Here is a 16,955-nt window from a genome sequence, read left to right on the forward strand (position 1 = left end):
ACTAATATTTTTAGAAGCATTATTCATCACAACAAACTTTAAAATAGGAAACAACTCAATTCTCCATCAAAAAATGATAATTAATGATAAATAAATAAAATATGGTATGTCCATACAATGGAGTATTTTTTGGTAATAAGAAAGAATGAGGTACAGATACATAATGTAAATGAACCTTGAAAACATCACAGAGTAAAGGAAGCCAGTCCCAAATAGCCACATACTATATTATTACATATATATGAAATGTAGACAACAGGCAATCCACAGAGAATAAAGTAGATGGGTGGCTGCTTAGGGCTAAAGTGACTGTAGGGGCTGGGGAGTCTTCTTGGGCTAATGAAATGTTCTAAAATTGATTATGGTGATGGATGTACAGCTCAATGACTATACTAAAAGTCACTGTATTGTACACTTTAAATTGGTGTATTGTATGGTATGAAAATTACATCACCAACCGAAAAGTGGGTGAAGGGAGACGTCGGACAGGGCAAGATATGACAAAATAACAATGTATAAATTATCAAGGGCTCATGAGGGAGAGGGGAGCGGGGAGGGAGGGGAAAAATGAGGACCGAATGCCGGGGGCTTAGGTGGAGAGGAAATGTTTTGAGAATGATGAGGGCAATGAATGTACAAATGCGCTTTACACAATTGACGTATGTATGGATTGTGATAAGAGTTGTATGAAAAAAAAGAAAAAAGAGTTGTATGAGCCCCTAATAAAATGATTTAAAAAAAAAGAAAATTACATCTCAATAAAGCTGTTAAAACCATATACCAAGATCCAGGTGAAAACGCATCAATGACTAGTACAATTTCCAGTGTAAGGGTTGGAAAAGTATGAACATTTAACAGGGATTGGAGGAGGGAATGCAGACTCTATATTTCTAAGTGTGCAATGCATATTCACACTTAGAAATTTTCAGAGCCGGGTAACATGAAAGATTACTTAAAATTTACATGTAAATGTTCTCCGTGTCAGACTGCCTTTGTAAACTTTCGCATCAATGTAGCATTTTAGCTCGGGTAGCATCTCTTCAATTGAAAGGAGCAAAGAAAAGCCTGGTTTCCTGACCCTGTGAATGTGAAATCAGTATTAATTCACTGGAAGCATGGTGAAGCAAAATGGCTTATAATTTTTTTCCCTTTAGATATCAAATGTATTCCTCAAATCAAACTGAAGGTAGAACTCTAGCATGAGACCGAAATGGTGGAGCTGCTGTGGTTCAGGTGGAGGAAGACCTTTACTGCCAACCTGCAAACAAAACAACAGCACAGTCACATGTGCAAATGTCCCAGGGAGCGGTCCACAGTGCACAGTGTAATCAGGGGTGGGGGGCACAAAGTCTCAGTCTGCCCCTAGCTGTGTAGCTGTTGGCAAGATGGGCTTCTTATCTGTCAGGTCAAGGGGTTGAACTAAAACTCCTTCATCTCCTCTCACAGTGGACAGCACTCTAACAGTCTACAGCTCAATCACAGGGTACAGCCATGACTACAAAGTAAAACCAAGCAAAATTTCCTCACCTTGAGTTGATTGTGATTCATACCAACTCTGTAGGACAGAGTACATCTGCCCCAGAGTCTCCAAAGCTGTAAAGCTTTCTGAAAGTGATTGTATTAGTCTGGGTACTTTGGAGAAACTAATCCCATGTATAAGAGAGTTTTATGTAAAGGTTAAGTGTGCATCAAGAAAACATCCCAACCCAGTGCTGCCTAAACCCACAAGTCTAACATTAACCCATATGTCCAACACCAATCCACAAAGTTCTCCATCTCACAAAACAGAGGCAATGAAGCCGACTGCAGGAGGTAAGCTGAGTCAGTGAATGTATAAGCATCTCAGTGCTGGCAGGGGTCTCCACACGGCTGCTCCAGCACCCAGGGCTGCATCGGGGTAGGTCCATGTGGCTTCTCCTCAGGTATGTCTTGCAGGAAGTCAGCCTTGCAAACTGAAGCAGGGAACTGGTTAAGGCAGCTGCACCCTGGTCCCACCATCACAAAGCAAGAGACCTGAGAACTGGAAAAGCGAGGCTCACCAAGCCATTTATCCCTCCGCCCTTCAATTAATTCCACGTGTTTATCGGCTAGGTTGGCACAATAAACTAACTCAGTGATTGTCACCTGCTCATCTCCCTTTGAGCAGCTGGTGGGTTAGAACTGCCTACCTTAAAAAAAAAAAAAAAGAACTGCCTACCTTTGTGTTAGGAGCCAAGCTCTTTCACCACTGTGCCACGGGGCTTCTTAAAGCAGCTAAAATTAAGCCATTGGTTTCTAAGATGGTTATAGGCCATCGCAGAGTGTAAGGAAATCTAACAAAGAACAAAACAAGGCCCTGAGCTATAACCACCTTTGCCAAACCAATGAAAACACCAGCAAACTTTGGCTGAACCTTTTCCGGGAAACTATCACAGGGAATGAGATGGCACGAACAAAGGGCAGCTGGTTCCCATTGATGTTTTCTTTTCTTTTTTTAAATCATTTTATTGGGGGCTCATACAACTCATAACAATCCATCCATCCATCCATTGTGTCAAGCACATTTGTACATTTGTTACCCTCATCATTCTCAAAGCATTTGCTTTCTACTTGAGCCCTTGGTATCAGCTCATTTGCTCCCTCCCTCCCTCACGAACCCTTAATAATTTATAAATTATTGTTATTTTGTCATGTATTACACTGTCCAACATCTCCCTTCACCCACTTTTCTGTGGGGTGGGGGTTATATGTAGATCCCTGTAATCGGTTTCCCCTCTGTACCCCACCCTCCCTCCACTCTCCTGGTATCGCCCCTCACACCACTGGTCCTATCTGTACCAGTGTACATCCTCTGGTCTAGACAGATTTGTAAGGTAGAACTAGGATCATGATAGTTGGGTGGGGGGAGCATTTAGGAACTAGAGGAAAGTTGTATGTTTCATCATTGCTAAACTGCACCCTGACTGGCTCATCTCCTCCCCACGACCCTTCTGTAAGGGGATGTCCAGTTGCCTACAGATGGGTCTTGGGTCCCCAATCTGCACTCCCCCTCATTCACAATGATATGATTTTTTTTGTTCTTTGATGTCTGATACCTGATCCCTTCGACACCTCATGATCACACAGGCTGGTGTGCTTCTTCCATGTGGGTTTTGTTGCTTCTCAGCTAGATGGCCGCTTGTTTACCTTCAAGCCTTTAAGACCCCACATGCTGTATTTTTGATAGCTGGGTTCCATCTGGTCTCTTCATCACATTTGCTTATGTACCCGCTTTGTCTTCAGCGAATGTGTCAGGAAGATGAGCATCAAGGAATGCCAGTTTAATAGAACAAAGTGTTCTTGCATCAAGGGAGTACTTGAGTGGAAGCCCAATGTCCACCTGCTACCTTAATACAAAACCTATAAATATATGCACATAAATCTATTTCCCTATCCTCATATATGGATATATTTACATATGTATATGACTTTATTTAGACCTCTATAAATGCCCAGTGGTTTTTTTTCTGATAATGAAAGTGTATGTGCTCATTGTAGAAAATAGGAAAAGACATGAAGAAAAAAATCAAGATCACCAATAACAATCCCACTCTCTTTGAATAACCATTGTGGTAGTTACATAATCTGGTGTCAACTTGAGGATATTAAGAGTGAAGGGGTGGAGTCTAGCCTGTCATTCAGGTCACAGCCTGGTGATGCCTCCTTGTGGGCATGGCCTTCTCATGAGGATTCTGGGAACTTCCTCTCTTTCTCCCTGGAGGTGGGCCACACTCTCTCACTGCTTCACCTTCCTATTGAGGAGCCACGTGGAGACCCTCGCCAGCACCAAGATGCTTCCACTGCCACTAGATACACAAGACCTTTCACTCACTGGCCTGTGATCTTGCTGCATTTGGTGTCATTGCATGTGCTGCGTGAGTCTGAAGAGGAAGTTATGGAGTAGTATCAGACAAATGGGCTAATATCAGACTTATGGACTTGATCTGGACTTGGCTGGGATGTTTTCTAGATATGCATTTGTTCTATTATATAAAGCTCTCTCTTACACATACACGAGAGTTTCTTTAGTCAACCTGGAACCTTTGCTAACACTTTGAAACACACACCTGAATACGGATACATTCAGAAAGGAGTCTCAAGTTCCTTTCAAGAGCTAAAGCTAGGAGTCTTCAGTAGGGGAGGATTATGCATTGTAGCAGTCCGCAGGGAGTTTCTGGGTGGTACAAATGGTTAAAGTGTTTGGCTCTGGGCTACTTGAAAGTTGGGAGGTTTGAGTCCACCCGGAGGCACCTCGAAAGGCAGTCTTGCTGACCTCTGTCTGAAAACTCAACCACTGAAAGCCCAATGGAGCACACTTCTATGTGGACACACATGGGTCACCACCAGTCAGAATCAACCAAGGGCAATGGGTTATTTCGCGCCAACTGGAGAATGACTCCTTTGGGGTGAAGGTCTTATATTGTTTCAAACTCAGTGCTTGCCTTTCTTTAAAAACAGCAGTCCGGTAATGTTCAAAGGCATTCTGTTTTTAAGTAACCCACACAACCCCTGGACCATGATGGAGACGTTCATCATTTAAAATTACAAGGAGAACAAATTGGTATCAATTTGTTCATATACTTGCAAGAAGATTTTACCAGAGTATCTAGCCAAATTCGTTAAGTCAGTACACGCTTGATGCCTCATGCATTTGCAGGCTCACTGGTATACTGCATGCTCACAGGTACAGACAACTGAACTGGCAGGTGGTGACAGCATTAGAAGGGAAAGCAGTATAACTGGACATCAGAATAGAGCTAAGGTACAGGAAACCCTTAGTTCTTCCTCATCAGCTATCTGTGAACCAGACAAATGTGTCTGGTTCTGGGGAGCAAACAAGGAGATGAACAGTCAGCTTAAGGCAGTTAGGTTTCCACTGTGTATCACTTGAGTGTGTCTTCTTAAGTCAGCTCTGGCAACTAGTCTGGCAGGTTCTTCTTCTCCCCTTGTGGGGGGGGAGGCTGTATAAACAGATAGTAATTGCACAATGCTGTCTGGATGAACACTTTTCAGTTCTTCTGTGAGGACCCTCCACCTAATAAGAGATGGAATCTACAGATGAAGAAAGATCCTTTCTTAGCTGAGCTCATATATCTCCTGTGGTCTGTCACTAGCACCTGGGAAATCATATCTCAATTGAAAAGGCACCTGGGGGTGGAGAGGGTAGTGCCAAATTCGGGAATTTAAATTGCGATCTAAGCCCAGAATGGAACAAAAGTGAAGAAGCAAGCCATTGTAGAAAATAGTGTGTGTTCCTCAAAACACAAAACAAAACACTCCCTAGAAATGGAACTACCTTAGGACCCAGCAATTCCACTCTATAGACCCCAAAGACTTGAAAGCAGAGATTCAAACAGAGACTTGCACACCACTATTCACTGCAGCACCATTCACAATTGCCCCAAAGTGGGAACAACCTACAGAGGCATGGGTAACAAAGGTGAGTACATAGGTACAATGGGATGGTGCTACTCAGCCAATAGAAGAAACGGAACCTTGATGCATGCTACAGTGTGGCTGGCGCCCGAAGACATGATGCTGAGCAAAATATGCTGACCACAAAAGGACAAATACTCTATGAACTCACTAATATAAAATGACATGAGAAGGCAAAGTATAATGAGCAAAGCTTACTAGTGGTTACCAAGGGTAGGAGGGAGGGAGGGAGAAACGGGGCTTCATGATGATGGGAAAAATAACACTGATGAAGGGTAGGGTTACACAGCTGATTGCTACAATTGTTGTCAAGACGTTGTATGCCTGTATAAAAAGGGAATTGACTAAAGTGGTGCCATAGATGTATTTACAACGATGCTTTTACTTTGTTTTATTTTTTAAGTAGCTGTGAGGCTGCTTATAGGCAACCAAACATTTCATGGGATTTGGGTCCTTGGCTTGGAGATTTAGGAGTCATGATTTTATGGGACATCACAGTGAACTGGCCTAATAATATGTTTGGTGCTTTGCTTCTACCTCCTGGTTCCGTACATAGGGTCTGGGGTACTACACGCGTGCAGATGGCCACCACAGACACAGAACCGGCCTCTTTTTTTCACATGGAACAGAAGAGGAAGGAGAGTTGGGAATAGGAGCAAGAGATGGAATGCGTGACGAACTGCCTCCACGAACAAGTGCCTCCTCTGCTCCAAGACCCCACGCACTAGATGATGTCCAGCTGCATCAATGCTTTGTGATTAGAGATTCCATAGAGATTCCTGATCAGAGCGGGGAGAATGTAGAGCAGAATTAAAAATGCTCAAAGGCTTTAGACTTTCTGGAGCCATGGATGGTGAATGAGCTCGAAACTACTGCCCTGAATTCATCTTTAAACTTTAAACCCAAAATGTTCTCTTAAATAATTGAAAAATATTTTTTAAATTTAAAAACTAAACAATAACTTTTAAAAATAATAATAAACAATAATTTAGCTAAACTCGTAAGAAAGGCCGGCTTTCAGCATTATGCTCCTATAAGAATTATCTAAAGCAGTGGTTCTCAACTTTCCTACTGCCGTGACCCTTTCATACAGTTCGCATGTTGTGGTGACCCCCAACCATAAAATTATTTTCGTTGCTACTTCATAACTGTAATTGGCTACTGTTATGAATCATAACATAAATATCTGTTATGTAGGATGTATTTTCATTGTTACAAATTGAACATAATTAAAGCATAGTGATGAATCACAAAACCAATATGTAATTATATATTGTGAAATATTTTAATGACAAATAAATGAAATTTTGTCTTGAAGCATGGTGTAGAATGGGTAACAGTCTACACACCGGCTACTCGTATGTGGGCGTATCCGCATGTGGGCGGACCCACCTGGAGACAGATAGAGGAGCCATGTCTCGGTTCCTAAGACCATCGGAAATACGTGTTTTCTGATGGTCTTAGGCGACCCCTGTGAAAGGGTCGTTCGACCCCCAAAGGGGTCTCGACCCACAAGTTGAGAACCGCTGATCTAAGGAGTCCTGGTGACTGTATTGGTTATGCATTGGGCTGCTATCCCCAAGGTCAGCAGTTCAAAACCACCAGCTGCTGTGAAGGAGTAAGGCGAGGCTTTCTACTCCCATAAAGTGTTCCAAAACCAAACTCACTGCCATCCAGTCAATGCCAACTCATAGTGACCCTAAAGTGAAGGGTAGACCTGCCTCTGTGAGTTTCCAAGGCTGTAACTCTTTACGGCAGTCCATCTAGCTGCCCTGGAAGTGAGATGAAGGCACTTCATCCTTCCTCTGGCCAAAGGTTCGTATCTAAGGGTGTCCTGACTACAGTAGTATGTTATGGATTAAAGCAGCCAGTCCAGAAATTTAGCAAGCAATGCTAAGCAGGTAAGTTAGCACCCCTTATATGTGCTTCATGTTGTACAGTACTATGACATCTGTGTAAAAGAAATGCCTATTGGAAAGGGTCCAACTGCCCCTGTGAGTTTTCCAGACTGCAATTGTTTACCGGAATCCTGTCTTTCTCCCAACTACCCAAGCTGTGACCTTAGTTCTTCCCTCCCACCCCTAGATTCACTAAAAGACCTTGTCAGTTTCATGTGAAGGCTTTGTTCTCTTTCCACTTGGCAGAAGAATAAAGAGATGCTAGTCAAAAATCAGAAGGGAGTTATTAGCTATTCTCTTAAAAATAGAGCAATAGAAACAGATTTCTATGGTTTGTAATCTGCCGCTGAGGGAGAAGGCTAGGCACAAAATATCACTAATCGTCTGTATTTAGGTACACGCATTTTGATGTCTTGAGAAAGGTCTAGAAACACATAACACCATATTAAGCGTTCTTAAGAGTCCTGGTGGCATAGTGGTTACACGTTGGCTGCTAACCACAAGATCTGCAGTTCAAAACCACCAGCCACTCTGCAGGACAAAGATGAGACTTCCTACTCTCGTAAAGAGTTGCAGCCTCATAAGGAGATGGGGTGCAACAGTAATGAATATGAGAAGAAAATGTTCTGAAATTGATTGTGGTGATGATGGCATGACTCTTCTTCATTTGATTGAATGATTAATTTGTATGCTATGTGGAGTCTATGCTAAGTGGGAAAACAGAGTCACACCGTTAGATACCCTCCGTTCCGCCCTGTTCTACAGGGTTGCTATAAGTTGGATTCAACTCAATGGTAGTGAGTTTTGTTGTTTTGGCATTAAAAGTACTTACCTGTAGTGTGAGATATTCAAGAAAGAAGGGGCACTATTTATTTACTTCATACAACCTGGCATTCTTTTGATTCTTTTACCGTGCATATGTATTACCTTGACCATTTAAAACGCTAGTAAAGAAAGATGAAATAATATCTGAATTTTATGTAATCAGGTGTTTTTCTTTCTTTCTTTTAACCATTGATATCAAGCCTAGATTATTGGAGATCTTTCTTGTGCCAAGGTTACATTTTTTTCCTTATATTTTAGTATCATTATGGCTTTACTTATTGACATTTATACCTTTAATTAATCATTGTTGATTAATTAATTAATCATTGTTGATTAACTAATTAATTAATCATTTAATTAATCACTATGATGAGACACAATACCATAATACTAGTGAATAAAAAATTCACCTTTTCCCACCTTTATCTTATTAAAAAAAACTATGTTATCTTCCACTGATCTGTCTCCATAGCTGAACACCGACATGGCACATGTTCTATTATTTTTTTGCCCACATACTTAAAAAAAAATTATTAATCATTTTATTGGGAGCTCTTACAGATATTGTAACAATGCACACTTTGATTAGATCAAACATAATTGTACAATTGCTGCCACCATTGGTTTCATAACATTTTCTTTCTTCTTGAACTCCTTGAAATCAGCTCCTTTTTATCTCGTCCCTCCTCCACCCTACCCCCAGGAACCCAAATTGTAATATTATTGTTATTATTTGCCATATCTTACATCCTCCAATGTCTCCTTTCACCTGAACTTCTGTGGGTCGTTTCCTCTCGTGGTGTTATACAGTGCTCATTGTTAACAGTTCCCCCTTCCTTCCGTTGAAATTTTACAACTTCAATATAGCTTAACAAAATAGAAGATAATGTATGGTCTGAAGAGAAAATATTTAAAACACACCTAATGGAAAGTGATAAATATTCCTGATCAAAAGAGACTCCAAAAAGCTCATGGGACAATGGTTTCGAGAATTTAGAAATGCATTTACCTAGATGTATCAGAGACTGAAAACAAATGGCGGTTAGTAATCAGAAATTTTACAGGCGTACACGGGTTGACACAGTGGCAGCAACTCTGGGCTCAACCATGGGAAGGAAGAGCTGTGAGGGCCAGGCAGCCTTTCATAATGCCGTGCTCTGGGTTGGAGCTGACTCATCAACGGCCACAATGAAAGTGGGAGATGAAATAAAATGGAATGAATTACTGAATGTAAAACCGGTGGTCTACTCTGCACTGTCCTAGGGGAACACTACCTCAAAGTTATGATCCTAGGGAAAACAAATTCTCTTCTGCATGGGAGGTCAAGAGAAAAGCGAGGGGGAGCAGGCTGACACGCCACCAAAGCGGTGTCTGGCTGATCAAGATGAAAAGTTCAGATTCAAAACCAGGGGAGGTTTGAGCCTTTCAGCGGACAAGCTCAACACTAGCCATGGCTTTTCCAGATGTCTTTGACGTGAGTTTCTGTGGTAGCAACAGTCAGGAGGGGTTTTTGGTCCAACAAGCCAGAAATGGGGAGGGCAAAGGGTGTTCATTCTCAACCTTCACCCAAATCATAATAAACAGATTTTAAAAGGGCAGGGGGCAGGGGGTGGGGGGTGGTGGTGGTGGTGGTGTTAAGAATTCGGGTTCACTCTAGTCAAGTTCTGGCTCCCTTTCCCTGTGAATTTCTCTGCTCTCCCCTTTGCCAAGCTGGCTTCTCTTCAGAGACTGGCTTCCAGCATCCACAGTTACATGGCTCCCAGCAGCCACTGCAGCACACTCTTCCTCACTTACAGGAAAGTGCTCCTCCCAAGCCTGTCCCTTTCAGTCAAATTGTGCCAGCCAGTTGCTCAACCCTGTTCGAGAAAAGATAAGCATCTTTATATACCAGAAACAAGGGCGGGGCAGATAAATCTGGGTGAAAGTCATTAGAACGGAGCTATCAAATGCCCGCTGCGGATTATTACCTAAACTAAACCAGGAGCTGTGGACTCACCTCCGACCCTTGCTGATTCCACGTGGGTCAGATCGGAAGTGTGCTCCTTAGGGCTTTCTCAAAACCCAAACTCACTGCCATGGAGTCGATGCCAACTCACCGTGACACTGTAGGACAGGATGGAACTGTTCCCTGTAAGCATCCCAGACTAATTCTCTCCAGGAGTGGAAAGCCCCTCTTTCTCTCACAGAGCACCTGGTGGTTTCGAACTGCTGACCTTGCAGTTAGCAGTCCAACTCGTAACCACTCTTATCCAGAAGATGGTTCGGTCTCTCTTCCAAGGTGACTCTTGATGAACTCAAACCGCCACCTACCGCTTAGCAACCACACACATCCACCGTCTGCACAATCCAAGAATCCCTTCGATATAAGACCCTTAAGTAAAATTTTAAAGGCAAAGAGCAATGTGAGAATAAGTCTGCATTTTCATTACTTTTTTTCTGATAGTGGTTTGTTTGTACTGAAGAGTCTTACAACGAATGAGCTTCCCTGCCCCGGATATACTGGTATGCCTATATGTAAAAACATACTAGACAACATTAATGAATATGTGTTACGCTATTCCTTTTTTATGTAGATTTCAAATAATAATATTTCTGATTCAAGGCAACTCTAAGCACATCAACTTGAGGCCAGGAGGGTCACTAAAGGTCAGCTGCTTAAAACCCCGGCCCTCACACCATCTCTCCCATGACTTGGCTGGTTTTATCTGACAGTGGTGAGCCACTTCACTAGGAAGGCAATATTGTTAATGAAACCAGAGCTCCAGAGTCAGACAGACCTGGAACCAAATTTTAGGCTCACTCTCTATGGACATGAGCAAGTTATTCAACCCCTCTGAATTCCAGACTCCTCAACCATGCTGAATGGTGAAATAATAGTACTACCTCGTGAGGCTCTTATGAATAATCATTTAGTATGTGTGTATATATATCCCAGACCAAGCCCACTGCCACTGAGTTCATTCTAACGTATAGTGACCCTATATAGAGTTTCCGAGGCTGTAAATCTCTCTGGGATCAGCCAGCCTCATCTTTCTCAGAAGACGTACAGCCAGAATGTTCCTTAGAATCAAGGATGATGAAATTTTATCTTCCGTATTTTGGATTGTTGTCTGTAGAAACCAGTTCGTGGAAAAGGGCACTCTGATTGGTCAAGGGGAGGATCACTGAAAAAGAGGAAACCCCCCAATGAGATGGACTGACACAGCGCCTGGAACAATGGGCTCACACAATTACGAGGACTGGGCAGGACCGGCTCTTTTTCATCCTGTTGTGCTTAGGATTGCTATGAGTCAAAACTGACCTGATAACAACACACACACACACACACACACACACACACACACACACACCTCCTGGGAATTAAATCAAATTGTTATTTACTGTGATTTTAGTTGTCGTATAAAGCAAAACAATGCCATATTCTTAGAAAAAGTTGCTAGGAATTTATTTTCATTTATTTTGTTTTTCATAGTCAAATGGATGCTAACATATACAAATTTCTCAACTATTTAAAACATTTTAAAAATCCACTTTGATGTGAAATCTACATATATGCTAAGAATGGTACAAATGTTCTCTATGGAAAGCATTCCCAGAGCTAACAGGATCACATACATATTTCATAAGATAAACATTCTATTTCATTAAATACAAGAATTCCAGTAAAAAAAAAAAGAATTCCAGTTCAATAATCTTAGCCACATTTTTCTGATGAAAATGATAAGGCACGTTTTTTTCACCTCATCCTCTGTAATGACGAGATGATTAAGAAGGGAAAGAATCACAAGCTTTTAGAGCAGTGGTTCTCAACCTGTGGGTCGCAACCCCTTTGGGTTGATGGCCCTGGTCATGCCGCTTTAGGTTCTGCCTTGTCCCCCAAACTCAAAGAACATTAAGAAAGAACACAATTTACGTCCTTCGAGGATGTCAAAGGGCTCTTTCGATGTGATGTAAACGGAAGAGTGCAGAATTCTCTGGATTAGAGCTAGAGGGATGGAAATACCACCCTCAGAAGTAGATAGACCCAGATGGAGAATATGCTGAGAAACTGTAGCTTCGCCTTTTGATATTTTTGCTTATTAAGGGTTTCTATGATTTTCTGGCAATACTTTGGGACTTACACTCGTAAATAGGTATTTATGGGCTTTTCCTAAAGGTACAGAGCCCCAATAGTGTAGTGGGTTTCCCACTGGACTGCTAAACACAAGGTCAGCAGATCAAAACCACCAGCTACTCTGTGGCAGAAAACGAGGTTTTTACTTCCATCCAGAGTTTCAGTCTCTGAAACCCACAGAGGAAGTTCTGCTCTGTCCTATAGAGTCGCAATGAGTCGGCCGCGACTTGATCAATGGCAGTGATTTTTTTAAAAAGTTTTCTCTAAAGGTAACCCCCCACCCCACCCTTTTTTTTAAACATCTGCTTTGATCACACAAAGACACTGACACTAACAGTCCTTTGATTTTAGTGCCTTCTGAGCAAACCACCCAGAGGTCCAGTTCTGTAATGACTTTCATAAGTGAAAAAACGGAGGCGGTAAAGAACGTGAGGGCCCAAGGGAAAGGGAAACACATGCTACCAGTGAATGGAATCTAAACAGATACAGAGTTTTGCCCCAAACAGGATGGAGACCTTAGAAAAGTTACCCTGCAATACTGACTCCATGAATATCACACAAATTAGCAGAGTGTTTAAAAAAATTCTGGAGATGCCATGACATGCAAAGCAAAGAGGGAAACTGTCTCAAAATCCCCAATGGCAAACTGTCTGGTGGAGATGGAGGATTCACAAGACCGAGTGTCACCACCCTGAAACAACCCTGGAGACCATGGCATTCATTTTCCACTTGAAGAAATCACAGTCCTAAGAATGAAGGGGGGAGAGGGGAGGGAGCACTAGAACAGATCGGGAGCGCACAATTCATTTTAAAGGCGATTTAACCATGGGGGGCAGGGAATGCTCTAAAATGATGTGGTCATGATTGTACAATTCTCCTTGATATGATTTAATGACTGGACTATTAAAACTCTAAATATAAAAATTAAATTAAACTTATTTCATTTGTAATAAAATAACCTATAATTCCTTAACTATAAAAAAAAGGAAAAAAGAAAGAAATCAGTCCTTCTATAGAACTTTTCCACAATTAAGAAAGTACTTTTTAAAGATGGAGTTATCAAACAACTATATCAGAAAAACCAGATTAAGAATTTTTGCCAGCATGGTTTCCTCCGTCCTCCCACCCATCCATCCATCCATCCATCCATCCATCCATCCATCCATCCATCACTGAAATCTTTCAAGTCCTCATTCTGTCGTCTGGCACAGTGATCACCATGGCTCCAACAGGTGAAGAGAGAGAATGAAGACTATTTGGTGAAGAAATACTGCTGAATGCTGACAGTCAGGCGCAGTGATGTCAGACACTGGATTCCAGACTAGAGCTTATAGGTCAGTCCACCGACTCTACAAAGCCACTGATGTACCTAGAATGTGAGTTCCTGCCCAAGCCCAAGCTGCTTTGTAAGAACCCTTCCCAACCAGGACACCAGCTTCTTTCACTGTTTGTCATCTGCCACCCCATGCAACATGTAAGTCCCTTTGGCAGGCTTTTGTGAGGTCGGACCAGGGTGCAGCTGCCTTAGCCAGTTCCCTGCTTCAGCTGACAAGGCTCACTTCCTGCAAGACATCCCTGAGGAGAAGCCGCATGGACCTACCCTGATGCAGGAGACATGGGTGAGGAGCACCTGTGTGGAGACCCTGCCAGCGCTGAGATGCTTACATGTTCACGGATTCGGCTTTTCTCCTGCAGTCAACCTCATTGTGTGTGTTTTAAGAGATGGAGGAGGACTTTGTGGATTGGTATTACACATATGAGCTAATGTTGGACTTGTGGGCTTGGGCAGCACTGGGTTGGGATTCTTGATGTGCACTTACCTTTTATATAAAACTCTCTCTTATACATGAGTTTCTGTGGATTTGTTTCTCTAAAGTACCCAGACTAACACAATACCTTAGGGAGGTTTCAGACCTTAGATGGCCCATTCTTAATGGGTAACTAACATTTTCTCAACCAGTCTCCCTTCTCTTACACACTCCTGAGTCACCCCAGTTCTTTCTTCCTTTACTAATCTTTCCACTCTGCTGCTGGGATTCTCATGGATAATCAGATTCCTCTCTATCCCTAGCAGAAACATGGAATTCGCTGAGGGGTCAGTAACTGAATTCAAATTCCTCTGTGAGGATGTAGCTGCTCACCTGCTACAGTGGAGACAGCTCATTCTGCAGTGTGTAACAATCACAAACTAGGGGCTCTATTTACTGCCACTTCTATGATCCCTCGTTTTTGGAGAAGGGTAAACTTTTGCTCCTTTGGGATCTGCTCTCTATCCTTCTTTATCTTGCTTTCTTTTTGGTCTCCACTTTGATGGAAAAGAAGTCAAACTAACTTGTTTATCTCAGTACAGGAACCAGCTTTTTTTTTCTGTCAAGGATCAGATGCTAAAATATTTGTCTTTGCAGGCCAGGCGGTCTCTATTACGTTTCTTTCTTTCATTTTTTAATGTTTGTATCTTCTCTTTTTATTTGTGAAGTTTGCTAGTGGTTTGTCAATTTTGTTAATCATTTCAAAGGATCAATTTCTTGTATTTTTAATTTTTTCCATTGTTTTTTTCTGTTCATTTAGTTCTGTTCTAATCTTTTTAAAAAAATCATTTTATTGGGGGTTCGTACAACTCTTATCACAATTCATACATACATCTATTGTGTGTTAAGCACATTTGTACATTTGCTGCCCTCATCACTCTCAAAACATTTGCTTTCTAATTGAGCCCTTGGTATCAAGTAGAATTTTCCCCTTCTTCCCTGCTCCCTCATGAACCCTTGATAATTTATAAATTATTATTTTGTCACATCTTGCCCTGTCTGAGGTCTCCTTTCACCCACTTTCCTGCTGTCTGTCCCCCAGGGAGGAGGTTATATGTAGATCATTGTAATCGATTCCCCCTTCCTACCCCACCTTCCCTCCACCCTCCTGGTATCGCCACTCTCACCACTAGTCCTGAGGGGTTCATCTGTCCTGGATTCCCTGTGTTTCCAGTACCTTTCTGTATTAGTGTACACGCTCTGGTCTAGCCAGATATGTAAGGTAGAATTGGGATGATAGTGGGGAAGGCGGGGGGTAGTATTTAAGAGGTAGAGGAAAGTTGTGTTTCATCATTGCTACACTGTGCCCTGACTGGCTCGTCTCCTCCCTGTGTCCCTTCTGTAAAGGGATGTCCAGTTGCCTACAGATGGGCTTTGGGTTCCCAATCTGCACTCCCCTCATTCACAATGATATGATTTTTTGTTCTTTTATTCCTGATACCTGATCTCTTCGACACCTCGTGATCACACAGGCTGGTGTCTATCATTTTTCTTCAACTCTGTCATCAATAGTGGAAAAGCAGCCACAGACAATATAGGCAAGTGGGACGGCTGTTTCAGGAAAACGTAATTCACAAAAATAAGCATCTGGTTGAATTTGGGTCAAGAGCTGTGGTCTGATAACACCTAAGTAGATGCCAATCATTATGATGGAGGCTTTACATATATTATCTCATGGGAAACCACATTTAAAATTACTTGAGAGGGTTAGAGTTCAGCTAGAACAACCAAACCAAGTGCTATTGAGTGGATGCCGGCTTATGGCACTCGATAGGATGCAGAACCACACCTTAGGGTTTATGACACTGTAAAGCTTTACAGGAGTATACAGCTGCACCTTTCTCCCGAGGCGCTACTGAACTCACAGTGCCGCCAGGGCTCCTTCAGGGTGAGAGCAGACAGTACAGTAGCTACCGTAATCGTTGGCTTACACCCGGGGTTTGATAAATGGCTGCTAAACAAAATAACAGTAAATCTTAAATGATACTTCACGGGAGAAATTTCGTGGATGAGGACATAGGACCCCAGAAATAACTTGCCCGGCTTGTAGGTGAAAATATTGAGATTCAAAATTATCTGCTCTATTACTTCCAAGGAATGCAGTTTGATTTAACTGTCCAAGTCTAGGAGAAACAAGAAGTAAATGCCAAGCAATTCGGTTTTAGAGTTCAGAGAGTAGTGTGAATAGATTTAGAATTTCTGCACAGGCCTGGTTTTTCCTTTTAAACTTCCCAATTCAAGGTTTCCACTAGGGCTATTAGCACATCAGGAACTCTGGGAGAGCAGTGGTTAAACACTGGGCTGCTAACTATAAGGGGCTATTAGCACATCAAAAGGGTATTAAAAACAGCAATTAAGTTTGATGACTAAAGTAAACACAAACACAGTTTTCACTTGGATCAGCTAAAGAAAAGCTCTTTACTAGAAACACTGGGAATCCAGGACAGATAAATCCCTCAGGACCAATAATGAGAAGGAAGGGGGGAAGTAAGGGGGAACTGACCACAATGATCAAAGTATGGGCCCTTCCCAGGGGGATGGACAACAGACAAGTGGGTGAGGGGAGATAATAGCGGGTTGGTGTAGTGTGAGGAACAGAGGGATTTCTCTTAAATTGTCTCCCCAAAATATATGCCAGACTTAGCTTGAGAATGACTGTTCATTAGGCAGCGAAAGTAGGTCAGAGGTTATTCTCCTAACATCAACCATCAAGAATGGACTGGGAGTCATTCTCACTGAGAGGTATCAGCTGTCTAGATCAAGCAGACACCATTGCTTATCCCACAACAAATAGGGCCCATTCCTTTCTGTTATTGTTCCCTCGAAGCAGTGCCCATAGGCAAGCCCGGGACCACT

Source organism: Echinops telfairi, unplaced genomic scaffold (assembly GCF_000313985.2).
Source record: "Echinops telfairi isolate 266 unplaced genomic scaffold, ASM31398v2 ScPeMD7_25;HRSCAF=90, whole genome shotgun sequence".
Lineage (NCBI taxonomy): Eukaryota > Metazoa > Chordata > Mammalia > Afrosoricida > Tenrecidae > Echinops > Echinops telfairi.